Genomic DNA, 15,453 nt, shown 5'->3' with positions numbered 1-15,453 from the left:
CGGCCCCCCCCCGGAGCCCGCCCGGCCCGGCCGCCCCGCTGCGGGGGCCCTTCCCCGAGCCGCGGGTGCTCCGCTACCCGCCGGTTTATCCCGGACCCCTTCGGGGCCCGCGGCCTGGCCTCGCTCCCTCTGGCAGCGTTTGCAGCGCACCTTCCAGCTCGGCATCGTCCGCACGCGTAATTAATGCGCTGCTTACGCTTGTTCTCCGATCGTTAATAAAGACATTAAATAAACCTGGGATGTGCCGTTTTCCCAGCGACTTTTTATGAGCAAGTGTCAGGGGCTCGTTTAGTTCGTTAGCTTATTCCGCGTAGCCCGCGGGTTACATTTCAGCCGCTTGGGCAGGTTCGGTTTCGCCACGCGTTGCCCTTCCCCGGTTTCCCACGTCTGCTGCTCCCCAGCCGCCTTGCTCCTCGTCCCAGTTCACCTGCCGGTGCCTTACACTGGTTTGTGCTGGGGGGGTGCTGGGGAGGTGGCGTGCACTGTGCTGCTGTGCCGCAGCCTCAGCAGCCGTGCCGCGGGCAGCCGGAGAGGGAGCGAGGGCCGGAGCACCGCGGGGACCTGCCGTGCCRCCTGGCCGAGCTGCTGAAGATGCTCCTGCTCCTCCCCGCGTTCCCAGTAAGCGCCCATTTCCAGCGCCTCTCCTCTCTTTTCACAGAATCACAGAATCAGTAAGGTTGGAAGGGACCTCTGGAGATCATCTAGTGCAACCTCCCCGCTCAGCAGGGTCACCTAGAGCATGTTAGACAGGGTTGCATCCAGGCAAGCCTTGAAGATCTCCAGAGAAGGAGACTCCAAAACCTCTCTGGGCAACCTGCTCCAGTGCTCCGTCACTCTCACAGGGAAGAAATTCCCCCTCACGGTCAGGCAGAACTTCCTGTGGTTCAATTTCTGCCCGTTGCCTCTTGTCCTGTCACACCGAGCAACTGAAAAGAGTTTGTCCCCGTCCCCTTGACACCCTCCCTTCAGGTACTTGTACACATTGATAAGATCCCTCCTCAATCTTCTCTTCCCCAGGCTGAAGCGGCCCAGCTCTCACAGCCGTTCCTCATAGGGCAGGTGCTCCAGCCCTCTGATCATCCTCGTAGCCCTGCGCTGGACTCTCTCCAGTAGCTCCATGTCTCTCTTGTACTGGGGAGCCCAGAACTGGACACAGCACTCAAGATGAGGCCTCACCAGGGCTGAGTAGAGGGGCAGGATCACCTCCCTCAACYTGCTGGCAACASTCYTCCTAATGCACCCGAGGAGACCATTGGCTTTCTTGGCCACAAGGACACATTGCTGGCTCATGATCAATCTATCATCCACCAGCACTCCCAGGTCCTTCTCTGCAGAGCTGCTCTCCAGAAGGTCAGCCCCCAGCTTGTACTGGTGCCTACGGTTATTTTTCCCCAGGTGCAGGACCCTGCACTTGCCCTTGTTGAACCTCAGGAGGTTCCTCTCCGCCCAGCTCTCCAGCCTGTCCAGGTCTCTCTGAAGGGCAGCACAGCCCTCAGGTGTGTCAGCCACTCCTCCCAGCTTGGTATCATCAGCAAACTTGCTGAGGAGGCACTCCATCCCCTCATCCAGGTCATTGATGAAGAAGTTGAACAGGATGGGACCCAGGACTGAGCCCTGGGGGACGCCACTAGCCACAGGCCTCCAACTGGACTCCACGCCAACTGATGACGACCCTCTGAGCTCTGCCTTTCAGCCAGTTCTCAATCCACCTCACTGTCCACTTGTCCAACCAACACTTCCTGAGCTTATCTAGGARGATGTTATGGGAGACAGTGTCAARAGCCTTGCTGAAGTCAAGGWACACRAYGTCCACTGCTCTCCCCTCAYCYAYCCAGCCAGTCATTCCATCATAGAGGGCTATCAGATTGGTTAAGAAGGATTTCCCCTTGGTGAATCCATGTTGGCTACTCCTGATCACCTTTTCTTCCATATGCCTTGAGATGACATCCAGAATGAGCTGTTCCATCACCTTTCCAGGGATGGAGGTGAGGCTGACCAGCCTATAGTTGCCTGGGTCCTCCTTCTTGCCCTTTTTGAAGACTGGAGTGACACTGGCTTTCTTCCAGTCCTCAGGCACCTCTSCAGTTCTCCAGGACCTTTCAAAGGTGACGGAGAGCAGCCTGGCAACAACATCCGCCAGCTCCCTCAGTACCCATGGGTGCACCCCATCTGGGCCCATGGATTTGTGGATGTCTAGCCTGCCCAGAAGATCTCTCAAGATTTCCTTCCTCAAAGCTAAAATCCTAAATCCTAAATCCACAGTCCATCCAGGACCATCCCAGTCGTCATAACGAGGGTGGGTGGAGAGCTCTCCAAAAAGATCAAGAAGGAAGCCAGGAGCCCGCTCCTGTGCTGTATGGCCTTCCTGCTCCATTCGTGGGTCCCACCACAGTGTGAGCTGGCCCAGCGCAGTGCCCTGGCAGTGCAGCACCACCCCAGCCTACACCCGCAGCGAAGGGACCCGTGCGGAGAGCTTTTGTAGGCATCTCCCTTGGAGGTCGTGCTTGGCTCGTGCCACGGACACAGCTTCTGGCAGCCTGGGGCAGGTGCTGGTCTGGGTGGCCCGTGACACTCGTGAACTTGGACATTGTAGCGCAGATCTGGCTGGCTGGGGTATGCAGAGGGCTCGAGCTGCCGGGCCCTGGCCTCSCTGCCCTCCGCCCGCCCCTGAGAGTGGACGTATTGCGGTGCACAAGCAGCAAGGACGTGGGTTCCCGAYGGCTGTGAGGGCCCACAGCTGGGGAAGGCGAATCCCCCATACAGCGGGAGGAAAGCAGCAAGCGTGTTTGGAGCGCGCAGCGAGGGTTTGGAAGGAATATCCCATCCGGTTCTGGCAGGAGGAAACAAATTCATGAATGCTGCTGGGATTTCAGTTCTCAGCATCTGTCTTCCCCAGTGCTCAACTGATTTAATACAAAACAAATGAAACCTTTTTGATCCAGCCTGGCCAACCCAGTGCCCCGATGACAGCCCGCTGGAGGTGCTTGGGAGGAGTCTGGCCTGCTGCAGCTCCCGGCTGGTCTCAGCGGCCACAGAGCCCAGGATGGGGGCAGTGGCCTCCCTACCAGAAGAGGAGCTGGATGCACCTACACCTTGGCTCGTGGCCGAGCGTTTGCTACCCACGGATGAAAGTGCTGTGACCTACTTCTCCTGCGAAGGAGTTTGCAGAAGCCCAGGGGCCATTTCTGCAGAGCGTTTCCATGGCTAGTGCAGTAGGCTGGACACCACCTGCAGACCCCCTTGCTCCTACTGTGGGGCTGTCACAGAAATCTGGAGGTGRGGGGGAGGATCAGAGATATGGATCATACCCTCTGGTTGCAACAGCTTGAAGCAGAGGAAGGATGACCCATCTCCAAAGCACCATAGTTAACTGGGAAATACAGAGCGGYGAAACACCAATGTGCAGCTCATCCACGCTCATGTTTGCCCAGGAAYGGGGCTTCAGCCAAGTGTTGAGACAAGTTAGAGATCGCTGCTCCCGCCTCAACAGATGCATGCCATATCAAGAGCGGTTACGTCAGGAATTACTTGCTGGCTCTTCCCAGCTGCATCATCTCCAACAGCTCAAACAGAAAGTGATGTGAAGTTTTGTGACAACGGCCGGAAACAGCTGGGCAGATGTGTAAATATTCCYGTGGTTAGGCTCTTCCAGGGGACTGGTGTGGGGTGTCCCTTGGTTTGTTCAGAAAGTCTGGTATGCCTCGTCTTCTCCGAGCAAGCAAATTAATTCAAGGAGGTAGRGGAGGCTGTGGGGACTGGAGGATGCTGCAGCCTGGGTGAAGAGCAACATCCATGTGGGAGCAATGCTGGGGAATGACAAGGTTTCTGCAGCTCTGGTTTTATGAGCTAGTCCTAGGAATTGTGCCTACAACATTAAAGATGAGGGACTATAAATAAAAAATGCCCCGGAGGAGTGCAGTGGTGGTGGGTGCACCACGGAGTGGGGAGGAGCGCTCCTGCCCCATGGCTCCCTCGGTGGGGGGCTGACTGGGGCATCCCAGCAGGTGTGAGTGGGGACCCACTGCACCAGGGAACGGTGGCAATGTGTCCGAGCACCAAATAGTCACGTTTGGAGCAGCCAAGGAGAAAGCGGGCTCTGAAGCTTAAGGACATGGAYAGGGGACTCCACTCCTGGCTCTTTCCCAGACTTCGGTCCTGCCACGAGCTGCTCTGGGGCTCAGCACCCTGCCTGCAGCACAGGTCCAACAGCCCTGTCTCAGGTTGGTCCTTCCTGTCTCTTTGCAGCTACCAGCAAACAGTCTCTGTCTAGCAGAGATTTGCAATGCTGTTAGCTTAAGGAGAAAGCAAGGTGTCTGTTGTGAATGTCAGGGCCCTGGGGGCACCCAGGAATGCTGATTGCCCTGACCAGCCTCACCTGAGGTTCCCACCCCACCCTGCACCTATGCTGGGGCTGCATTTAAGCTCAGGCCCCTCTTGCTCTTACTCTCTGTTGAAGCTGTGTTGACTCCATGCTGTCCTGGAGTGAGTATGGACCTGTTGTGGCACTGGGGACTCGCCTTGGCTCTTTGCTGACCCTGGCTGGCATTGTGGGACCYGCTCGGACAGTGTGGGACTGCTGCCATCCTCTGCTTGCCCACTCTGGTGGAGCAGTGGCCTGGGTGCTCCCGGAGCAGGAGAGTGCCGTGGGACTGCTGCTGTGTGCTGCTCTCTGGGCACAGCTGGCCCTCCAGGAGCTGTGGTGGGGTGAATGTGGCTTGGTGCTGTGGGTGCTGCCTGCTCTGAGGGTTGAACCAGAGCCCTTGGCAGTGCTGTGTCCTGCTCCTCCCCCTACCTAGCACTGGGGTCCTGCAGGCTGGGTGGTGGTGGCTGCCTGGGCAGGTGGGTGCTGGCGTGTCCAGACCAAGCCCCTAATCCTGGATATCTCTTGCCTCACAGGGTCTCCCTGGTGCCCCCTGCCAGTGTGTGCTGAAGGGAGTGCTGGGAGCTGTGTGTGCCTGCCTGCGTGGCAGCCCCATGCTCTACACCCCCACTGTGGGTCCCTCTGCCCCCCGCCCCCCCAGCTGCAGCCTGATGCCCACCACAGGGCCGGGGCTCCCAGCTGGGCCTGTCCCCCCTGCTACAGCCCAGTGTGACTGTGCTTCACTGTGACTGAAACCCTCTGCTCTTCCCTGGTACTGAGCACATCACTCCCCAGCATTAGCTTTAAAAAGGAAATCAATAAAACCCATTTATTTTTAGCCTGGATTTAGGGTGCCTTGGAAGAGGAAACTGAGCTGTGAGCTGCAGCCAGCAGTCTCCCTGGTTCCTCCGGAGCTTGTCTGACGAACCAGCCTTCGATGCCGGATAAATATTGACCGACGTAGTTCTGAGGGGTAAGTTCCCTGCTGYGTGGTGGGCGCTCTGAGCGTGCCGTGAGACGTGGAGGCGAGGGAGAGCTCTCGATGGGGCTCTTGGGCCGGGCTACGTGCTGCGGCCCCACAGCAGTGCGGGGCACGGGGGGTGTGCAGGCATCAGTGAGCCCTGGACRTGTTCTCAGGGCAAGGACAYCGCAGTGGAGYCAGTGCTGCCCCATGCTAGGGTGGRGGTGCCCAGGGTGTTCCCGGGATCCCCTGGGCTCCGGTGCGGCCAGGCCACCCGCRGAGGGGTGCAGTGCCCGTCCCCCTGGAGCCTCGTGGTCCTGCAGTCGTGAAGGCAGGCTGGCGATGCCTGAGGAAAGCGAGCCATGTAGGATGCTGGTGGCTGTACGCAGACTTCAGGAGCGTGCCAGAGAGCTGTTGATCCAGGTGTGTTGTGGTGGCTACTCAGGCTGACTTTAGACATCTGGTAGGGCCTAAGGGAGGATCTATAAGGCTGTGACAGAGCTTGGCCTAGGTTCAGAGAGCCTCTTGCTGGTGCCTTTAGTGCCTGCCTGAAGTGACGTGRTGTTTCTCATCTTGTGCCTGAGCTAAGGTGTGGTCTGGGCATCGTAATTTGGGAAAATATTCTCACTGCTCCAATCACCAGCTAGATCCAAAGCCCACTAACAGCAGCACAAGACCCCTGAAAACAGTGGTAGTCTCAGGGCTGGCGTAGTTTGGGCTGAGGGGTGTCTCTTATCTCCGGGTTTCTCCGGCTGGGACTGCTTTAGGGCAGAAAACGGGAGAGGTGAGGAAAAGGCTGGCTGGGGTCATGGGGGAGGAAGGCCGGAGGGGCCCATYTCAGCTGGGTGCAGTATCACATGTGTACATTAATGCTGTCCTGGATCCAACCTGGGCACCACAGGGATTCCCCTTGGCTTTCCACCAGCCTAGGGGGACAGCGGGCTGGGCCAGGGAGCACAGCRGCTTCCCTGGTGCTGGTGGAGGTGCTGCCCAGGAGATGGCACTATCGTACTGCGCTTGCCTCCCCGGGCTGCTGTCCYTGGCCCTCCAGCCCCTGGGGTCCCAGCCCCATTTTGGGGGGTCCCCTGGCTGTGTGCCCTGGTGCAGTGGGGAGGACAGGATGAGCAGAGCCACCATCTGTGTTGCCCCAAGCTGCGGTACTTCCCATATCCCTGCCTGGATAACTGTCCTGGGAAGGAATTCTAATCTGAGGTCCTCCCCCCTGCCCCGAGGGTGCGAGGTCTCYGGGCCAGGCCATGTCATGGTGTGAACGTACAGCTCCAGGCACAGCAGGGCCCTGGCATCCATCTGCCCATTAAACCCCTGGAGAACTGGGGGCTGTGGAACCATCTCAGTTGAGCCTCACCATGCTCCTGGTCTGAAACACCTGCTGACTTGACAAGGGTCTTCCCTCCAAGCCAGTGCGAATGTAGGGCATGGACCTATGACTGCCCCACCAATGTGCAGCRCTAAAGCCCCTTTGGAAAACCTGGGGCATTGGAAGGGTGGTGGAAATGGCTCTGGCAGCTTGAGCCTGTCCTAGAGAGGGTCTCCTTGTAGGGTGCCTGGCTGTGAGGGGCTGGGTGCTGGGGACAGAAGGAAATATCTCCCAGACAAGGAGTGGATTTATTGCTTAATTGCTTTTTTTTATTGTATCCATTGAAATTTTACRTCTTGCTGTGTTTGTATATGATTATTTTTAACTGAATCGGAAAATGGCTATTTTGCAGAGACAYAGCCCGCAAGTATCAGTGGAATGGGAATTCCCTCGCAGAAACAGCCATTCAGCCAAAACCGGGAAACTTCCCTGCCATTTTTGAGAACTAACTTTCACATTTCTTAGAATAAAACAGACTTCTGAGCAGTTTTTCATACGCTGGCTGGCCCATTAACCCAACGGGAACCTCTCCACCTGCTCCCCCACTGTGGAGCTGAAGGCCCCACTTGCTTGGGCTCCACGGGGAGGGGATGTGCTCCATRGAAAAATCTAGGTGGTCACAAGGTGAGAAAGAATTGCAATGAATTTCTTTTAATAATTGCACTGAAATAATTGCAATTCTCAGGTGGGGTTGCTTGGGGCAGTAGGGTCCAAGGGTAATGCCRTTCCCAGCCCCTGCCGTGACTCCTGGGGAAGCCTTGGCACCACTGTGGGCACCTGGGAGCGGAGGAGAGCAGCTCTGCAGCTCCCGACCGGCGGGGGACCAGGTTCCCTCCTGTTTCTGCTCTGGTGGCGCAGATATCCTGCGGGTGCCTCTGACTTGCAACCCTCACAGGCGGTGTTTGGCAGCTCTCCCAAGGGAGGCTGGTTTAAAAGGCATAAATAAATGAATAACAGGGCTGGCCCTGATTTACTGCCTGGTTTTGTAGCTTCTGCAAATCCCCTGCACCTGAAGGGTTTTGAAAGCTGGTGTTGGCAGGGCTCCTGCGGTTCCCTGCTGCCAGCCATGCTCCTGCTGCAGGCAGGGCACGTGGGCACCCTGGCACGGGCACCTGTGTGCAGCTGCCTGCACCCGCACGTGYGTGCACACCAGCACATGGCCACGTGTGTCTGCACACGGGTGCACACAAGATGCTTTTTCACCTGGAGTTTGTTCTGCTTGTGGGTCTGGGCGGCTGCTGTGGCCGTGAAGCACGGGTGCAGGGAGAGCAGGCCCTGGAGAGGACCCGGCGTGTCCCAGGAGCAGCCCGTTTCCCTCCAGGCTTCCCGGGGAAAGAAGCCTCCACGAGGAGGTCGCTTGTGTCCCTGGAATGATGGTGGTTGCGGCGCCATCTGTGCTGGGGACCCAGAGCTGCTTCCAACAAAACGGGTTGGTGATAAAAAACTAATACATTTCTTTTTCAAAGCATGTTTTGGCTATTTTGGGCCAGAGTGAGAGGCAGTGGTGAAGCGGGTATCCCCTTCAAATAGGCTGTCTTTCAAACTGCGTTGGCCTTGCTCTGTCCTCTGAGGCACAGCGGGTTCCTGTTCCCTCGGGGGATTCAGGTGTGRCTCAGGGGAGAGATGAGATATTTGATGCAGAGTTGGAGATGAGGCTGAACATGGAGCTGATTCCTTGCTCCCCCCCTTTCTTCTTCGGCACGCACCGAGATGCCCTCAAAGTTTTAATGAGGTGGGGGGGAATACACCAGCCAAGGACCTGGAGATGCAAACTGCCCTCTCAGCCCAGTGCTGTTGTTTCCTTCCTGGTCAGGCTTCACCTGTGATTTTTTTTTTTTTTTTCTCTGCAGCAGGACTCATCTGTCTTGGAGCAGATTAGGAAGAAGTCACTTTGCCGGCAGAGCCATTTATCACAGCAGCCAGCAAAAATTAGCAGCAGCCAGGCAGCGAGGTGCAGCAGGAGGAGGGAATGGAGCTCCTCCCGGCCCTGCAGGCAAAATCGGGAAGATTTCTGCCTTTCCCCAGGGCGAGGAGAAAGAAAGAGCATTTATCCGTTGTGCATTAGTCTGTCCCGGTGAGCAAACCCAGCAGGATCAAGGCRGGGATGAGGAAAGCGCGTGGTGCTGGTGAGCTCTCTGTCTTGCAAGTACTGGGCTGTGCCGGGAGCTACTGGAAGGGAAAGAGCTGCTGAGGAGGGTGCATCTTTCCTTGAGCCTCTTCAGCTTGTTCACTGCCGCCTGGGATTTCCACTTCCTGATCCCAAGRAGACTGGCTGCAATAATTATATCAAAATTCACCGGGCAGAGTAGCTGGGGTTTCTGAAGCATTGGGGTAACAATCCCCGGCTTTTAACCAAAAGCTAATATTCTCCTTCCAGCTGTTAACTCCAGTAGCTGGGCTATAAATTAAGCCTTCAGACTTACCATAATAATCACAAGAGTGGGACAAACTACGCTTTCCCTTTTAAAATTCAGGATGCAAGACTCCTGGCTTAACTGGGTTTGGAAGCTCAGTGCCTGGTTCCYGCTCGTCCCTGCGGCGCACGATACCCCAAGCTGGCACGGGGGGAACCAGCCCCATCGGTGCTCAGTCCTTTGCGTGCGAGATGGACTGGGGGGGGGGTCCTGACTGAGAGTCGCCAGATGGAAAAATGTCAAAACTCAGGAAGGGGGGAAAAAAATGTTATTTCCCAGCCTTGGAGAGAYAGCATCGCAAACAAACGAAGAATAAAACAAATTAGAAACGATAAAAATTACTTGGCAGTGTCCCCTTTAAGCATCATATATTTTTATCCTACTCGGGTTTATTTTCTGGAAAGGAAAATGTGAAGGGAGAAATATTCAATTAAACCTACCCATCAGCTGCAGCCTGCAGGCGGTGTGATTTTTTTTTGGGGGGGCTGGAGTGGAGTAAGCAGGAGAGCTGCTGGGGTGCGGTGGCAACAGGTCTTTCATGGGCATAGGGGAGCTGAAGGACAGCAATGAGGAGGATCTCTACAGCTGGGGCCAAAGCTGTGCCTTTGGGGCAGCAGCTGCCTGTTTCGGGGTGGCTGAGAGCTCTCTGGTTCGGCTGACAAAGAGCAGCAGGAGAAGGAGAGGGTTCGTGGCCTGGTTTCCTTCCGTACCGCAGGCTTTTAATTACGGGGGTAACATTTTGAGAAATGTTGGCTCTTGTATGAACATCTTTGGTATAGAAAGACGTAGACTTCTCTTTAGATTAGAAAAACAAGCAAAACGCAGTGAACAGCTGCCAAGCCCAAAGCACGCTCACAGTTGGGTTTCTTAAATTACCCAGCATTTGGGAGCTGAAAATCTCATGAGGAACTTGGAAATTAAAATATTTCTGATCTTGCACCGAGGCYGTGTTTCACTGAATTTTGGTGTTTGTCCATGAACTGAACATTTCTGGAAAGAGCTGGGGGACTCTCCTGGAGGGCAGAGACCAAGGGGCCCAGCTGCTGCTTTGTCCTGTTTGAAGGCACAAAGCAGTGGAGAAGATGCAAAGTGCCTGCACCAGGGAACGCTTGGGGTTTTCTTCATGGCTTGCCTTGGTGCAAGATGACAGATGAGGGGTGTGTTTGGGGTGAGGAAACCTCCTTTGCCCGTTCACTTAGTGGGGGCCGCTGGTTAGCAGCAGTCACAACAGGAGCTCGGGCGACGTGGACGTCCATCTCCTCCTAACCAGATGGAGACCGACAGCGTATTCCCGGGTATTCATCAGCTGGTAACGACTTTCTGTCTCTATTGACCCAGGGCTGGAGGTGAGCCAGCAGCGCAGAGGCAAAAGGGTCTCTCTACCCATGAAGAAGACTCCAGAGCAAACTAGAGCCTCTTCGAGCAGCGAACACTGTTGGAAGCGCAGGAGTGGTGCTGCTGGYGGGACTTCAGGGGAAGGGTGGGGAAAAAAGACCTTTTGAGGAATATAGTTGCAATAAGCCCGCAGGCCCTGAGGGGAAGGGTGTCTAACACGCTGGAGAGAAGCGGTTCAGCAGGCGGCCGGGGCGAGTCCGTTGCAGAGCCGGGGATGAGGAGACTCGTATAGAAAGTGCCAGGGCGAGCGGCAGCTCCCCAGCCCGGGGCCGGCAGGGCCGCGCGCGGCGCTGCCGAGCCGCCGGGGGAAGCTGTCAGCCGCCAGCACCGCGCAAACAGAGCCGTTTCCTCCCGCAAACGGCGGCCGCTGCGTGTTTGCGCTCCGCGCGTCGCTGCCGCTGCTCGGCGAAAGCCTTGCCGAGCGCGCGCAGGCGTCTGCGTGGGCTTCACGGATCAGACCGAGACCGGAGCGAGGGGGAGGGGGAAATAGAGACCATAGAAAAGGGGTGACGGGTTGGTAAAAATCTCTTTTAAAGAAGGGCAAAGCCAGATAGAGCCAGGAAAAAGGCTGAGCAAAAAAATGGGAGAAAAATGTTTCAAATGAGAGCAGTAAAAGGAAATGGAGAAGAGGATGAGYGAGCGGATGCAGAATGAAACAGAAGAAGGATGGATAGATGATTAAACTCCTGCTTCTCAGGTTTGCTTCTCGCGGCCCTGCAGGAGACACGCATGCAAACCCACATGCCCCCTCCCGCTAGCCATTTCTTTAAACAGMTGAAAATTCATGATCCTTACGGATTTTGCTAATTCCACGTGCCATTAGAGAGTTGCATCAAATCTAATTCTTGCACAGTTAATTGTTATTTTATTTTCTAGCTCCACACTGCTGTGCTTGCTAAAAGGGCCAAGCCCGCTCCAGGAGACGTAAGCTAATGCTGCCAGCATCCATGCAGCGAAAGGGTGAGGAAACCGGGAATTGCCTTGGAAAGGCATGGGCCGCACGGAGGCCAGGCGGCCGGGGCAGCGTGCACGCGTCCTGCAGAAGGGCCCCGCTGCGGCCGGGGGCGGCAGRAAAGGCGGGCGGAGGCGGTGTCTGGGAGCAGGGTGGGAGGCCAAGGGGCTAGTGGACTGGTAGGTAGGATCAGGGGTAGAAAATGCCTGGGGAGATGCATAGGTAGCTTGGATGAAGCATGTGCATGGATAAAGGGGTGGTGGGGGTGGAGACGGATGSAAGTATGTGGGAAATAGAGAAAAAGAGGCGATTAAGTGGGAATGAATAGAAGGGATGTGTTTTGATGGCTGAATAGGTGGAGGTCTGGATGGAGACGGGGAGGCAAGGCAAGCAGATGTCCCTGCCGAACGCACTGACAGTGTCGCGTGTCCCGGGCGCGCACGCGAGAGCCGGTCCCGGCTGCGAGCGAGGCACCGCTGCGGCCCCTCGCCTGCCCGCGGGGCTCTCCGAGGAGCGTGGCGTCCGCGCGAGGGCTGCCTCGGCACGCTCCTCCTGTGACGGGAGCGGGGCCAGCAGCGTCCTCGCMGGCGGCGCCCCAGTGGGCCGTGCTCCGCGGCCGCCCCGGCCCGCGCTTTCCCTCGGCTGCGCTTCGTAAAACTTTGTGTGCCGTGAAAAACCTCCTTTGATCCGTGCGTTCGTAAAACACCGGCGGAACAGACGGGCACTGCGGCATYCGAGAGGGAACATCCAATTCAAGGACAGTGGTTCGTTCTCTTACTCCTTTTCTTTGCTTTCTCTCATTTTTCTTTCTTTTTTTTCTTTCCTTTCTTCTCTCTCTTTTTTTTTCTTTCTTTTTCCTCCATCTCAGAGCACCGAGTCCTCCCTCAGCCGTGGGGCCTCGCCTGCTGAGCTGCCCCTCGGAGGGCTTCAGCCTCTCCAAGCCGTGCTCTGCTCCCATCTTTTGGGTGGAACGGTTCTTTCTGCCGGAAAACGAGCCGATCCGCTTCGTTACCGCCTTCCCTCCTGCCGGGAGGGACCATGCCGGGCACGGAGAAGTGAACCCCGGCGTGGGGCAGCCCGTGCCCCTCTGCTTATTCCCAGGGATGAGAGTGGACGCTTCCAGTTCCAACAGGAGCAAGGGAGCCGACAAAGCACGGCCGGGGCGGGAGGGAGGCTCTTTCCTGCAGCCCCTTTCTCCCGCTCGCTTTTCACCCTTCCCTTTTTGTCGGAGGCGTTATTTCTGCTTTGGGAAATTGCCGGCACGCTGCCCTCCGGGGAAGGCGCGAGACAAAAGCGGGACGTGGAAGGGGAAGGAGCGCTGTTTGCCCACGACTGCGATGTGCGCGCCGAGCCRGTGGAGGAGGGACGGCCCCCGGCTAGGGAGAGAAAGGAGAGGAGGGAAGGATGAGAGAGGGGATGGAGACCAGCTGGGCAGGGGAAAGAAGCTGGAAAAAAGGGGAGGCAGTGCCAGAAAGGGAGGTGGAAATGCCCTACGATGGGACGGTGCCGTGGTGGTGAACAGCCACCGGGGAGAACAAAAGMAGAYGTGAGCGAGAAGGAGTGAAGGAGASGGGSAAAGGGTGAACCAGGCGGCAGTGACATTGAAAGGAGGAGAGAGCAGGGTCTCCTGTGAGTGTGAGGATGGATTTTTCYGAGTAACCTTGTTTTTTCCCACTGGAAACAGCTCTTCCGTTGTACAAAGTGCTTGTGGGGAAGGTCAGATTTGACGAATCTCCCCGTTTTGAAAGCAGACGTTCCRAAATGGTCAGGAACGTCCCATTTCGCTGATTTGCAATCAAAAAAAATGGGGCAGAGTTAGTTCAAAAGATTTTTTTTTTGCCTGCAAAGCGCTAGTTTGTAGTACAACATCTAAAGACAAAAATGAATAGCGGCCTGATGCACTCGGCACCTTCCAGCACGCCTGATTCAACTCCCTTTCCCTCCTGCCTGCCTCAAGCTTTTTTCGGCAATCTCTGCATCCTTGCAGCACAGCTCGGGATGATAACGGACCTTCTGGGCAGCAAACCTGGTTCCTACCGCGGTCTAGCAAAGTGGGCGTGTGTAGGTGAAAGAAGGTCTGAAAGTCCACGAGGAGGGCACCGAAGAGGAGCAGAGCTCTCCRGCRCAGCAACACGCCAGCCTCGTGGGCAGGGAGCTCCTGCGTCCACCATCTATCACTTAACCGGGGTTGAYTTATGGGAGCCGGTGGGAAGGCTCTGGGGGTTGCGGTTCTCAGATGAAACACGGGCTCTGCATCGGAGCCTCCCCGTGCCCCAGGGCTTTGGCAATCAATAGCCTTCAGGGAATAGGAATTTAGAGTTGCTCTCCCCAGTGCAGCCTTCAAGGAGGGAAGTCACCCTCCCAAAAACCTCGGGCACCGTGTGAAATTAGGTACGTCCCCTCTGGCATACCCCACGTGATGCAGGCTGCTGGCTCACCACAGCCTGTCCCTGCTCTGAGAAGATGCCAGGCCTTGAAGAGATGGTTGAGACCTCCAGCAGCCATCCACTTATTCTTAGCCTCTTTTTCTGAGAGGYAAAATATGGCCCTCATCCAGTTGCCTGGGTCTGGTTACTGTTCCTGTCTGCTTGCTCTGGAGCRCTGCCAGCTTTTTTTCAGCATCTCAGCTAATGTGCTTAAAGCTGAATGCATTTTGCACAGTGCAAATGCCAGCTCTGGTTTCACTGGTGCTTTTATTAACTCCACGCTTACGATTTTCCAGTCRTGTTGCTGCATGTGTCGTTGCACCTCTGGGCTCACAGGGAGCAGCCACCGCGGGAACTACATCCGTAAGCGGCGCAGCRTCCTCTGGCACGAGGCTCGGGACCCAGCACGCACCCCTGCTCTTGTATGTGGAGGAAGCCACAATAAGCCACTAAATMGTGGGAATCTTCTTCGGATAGTCTGCTCTGGAGTGACTTCTGCATGCCTTGTAGTAGTRGGGATCAATGGAAATTAAATGTCAATAGAAGAAAAGCTCTAGCAGGAYTAAACCTCTGCAGGGGTAGGGGTTAAGGGGGAGTAAGTGAAGCCTGGGAAAGTATTTGTATGAGAGTGAATCCCTGATAGGGGATGGCTGGAAATCTTGGYTCCTTTGGACACACCTGGCTGGAAGATAGATTTTACCTCCTGCAGAAGACCTTGTTCCTCAGCCTCAGGGCAGCATTTGGTGATGGGTGATGCTACAGTCGCAGTCCTGAGATGCAAGGCAGSAGAAACTGTAGCAGATGCTTGTGAATTATATAGTGGAGGGTTGTYGTGGGGACATGTGTGGCCCTGCTAAATACCCCATCCTGGAAGAGCTGCAATCAGAGTTCATGACAGAGCTGCAAGACAACACTCTGCAGAAGGGTGGTTTTTACTGGTGCTGTGCTCACAAGCAACGTGTCTCTAGAAAATAATATTAATAAAATATATATCATCAAGCCTTAGATGAAATAATTCATGACTGCTCGAGCTTAAGGTGAGGCTCCCTTGGGGAGGGCACTGATTGCACAGGGGRAGGAGAGCAGGCTGTTCCCAGCCTTTCTGGCAGCTTGGGGAGAGCTCACYAAAACACAGGGAAGGGAAGGCCTGAAGGTGCTTTTGTTTCACGGCTTGAAGTGAACAGACTTATGGAGGAATCCAGCCCCCAAAACACAAAACAAATGTGAGATGTCCCCCAGGACATCTCAGCCTCTGTGAAGGGTGGGGGCAGAAGTGTCCTTGGCTTATTAGGRGCTCTTTTTCCCATCTCATTTTCCGTGCTTGTTGATGTGGCGATCCTCCATTCCTTTCTATTAGGCTGGTTCTGGCATTTATGTATTTTTTGATGTTTCCCTGAAGCCACAAGCTCGTGAGAGGAGAGATTAGAAATGTGGGTACTGCTCTCTACTTCCTTTGCCCCTTCCCCCTGGCCTTGCCACCCAGCGGGCTGTCAGGATTTGGGATATTGTTGTGCCTGCGATGGGCTCCTGTCTTGTAAATGGGAATTTGAGTCTTTTCCATCAAAAC

The sequence above is a fragment of the Rhea americana genome, unplaced genomic scaffold, assembly GCF_003343005.1.
Source record: "Rhea americana isolate MKP2758 unplaced genomic scaffold, rheAme1 scaffold_201, whole genome shotgun sequence".
Classification (NCBI taxonomy): Eukaryota; Metazoa; Chordata; class Aves; order Rheiformes; family Rheidae; genus Rhea; species Rhea americana.
This window is presented reverse-complemented; position numbering follows the sequence as displayed.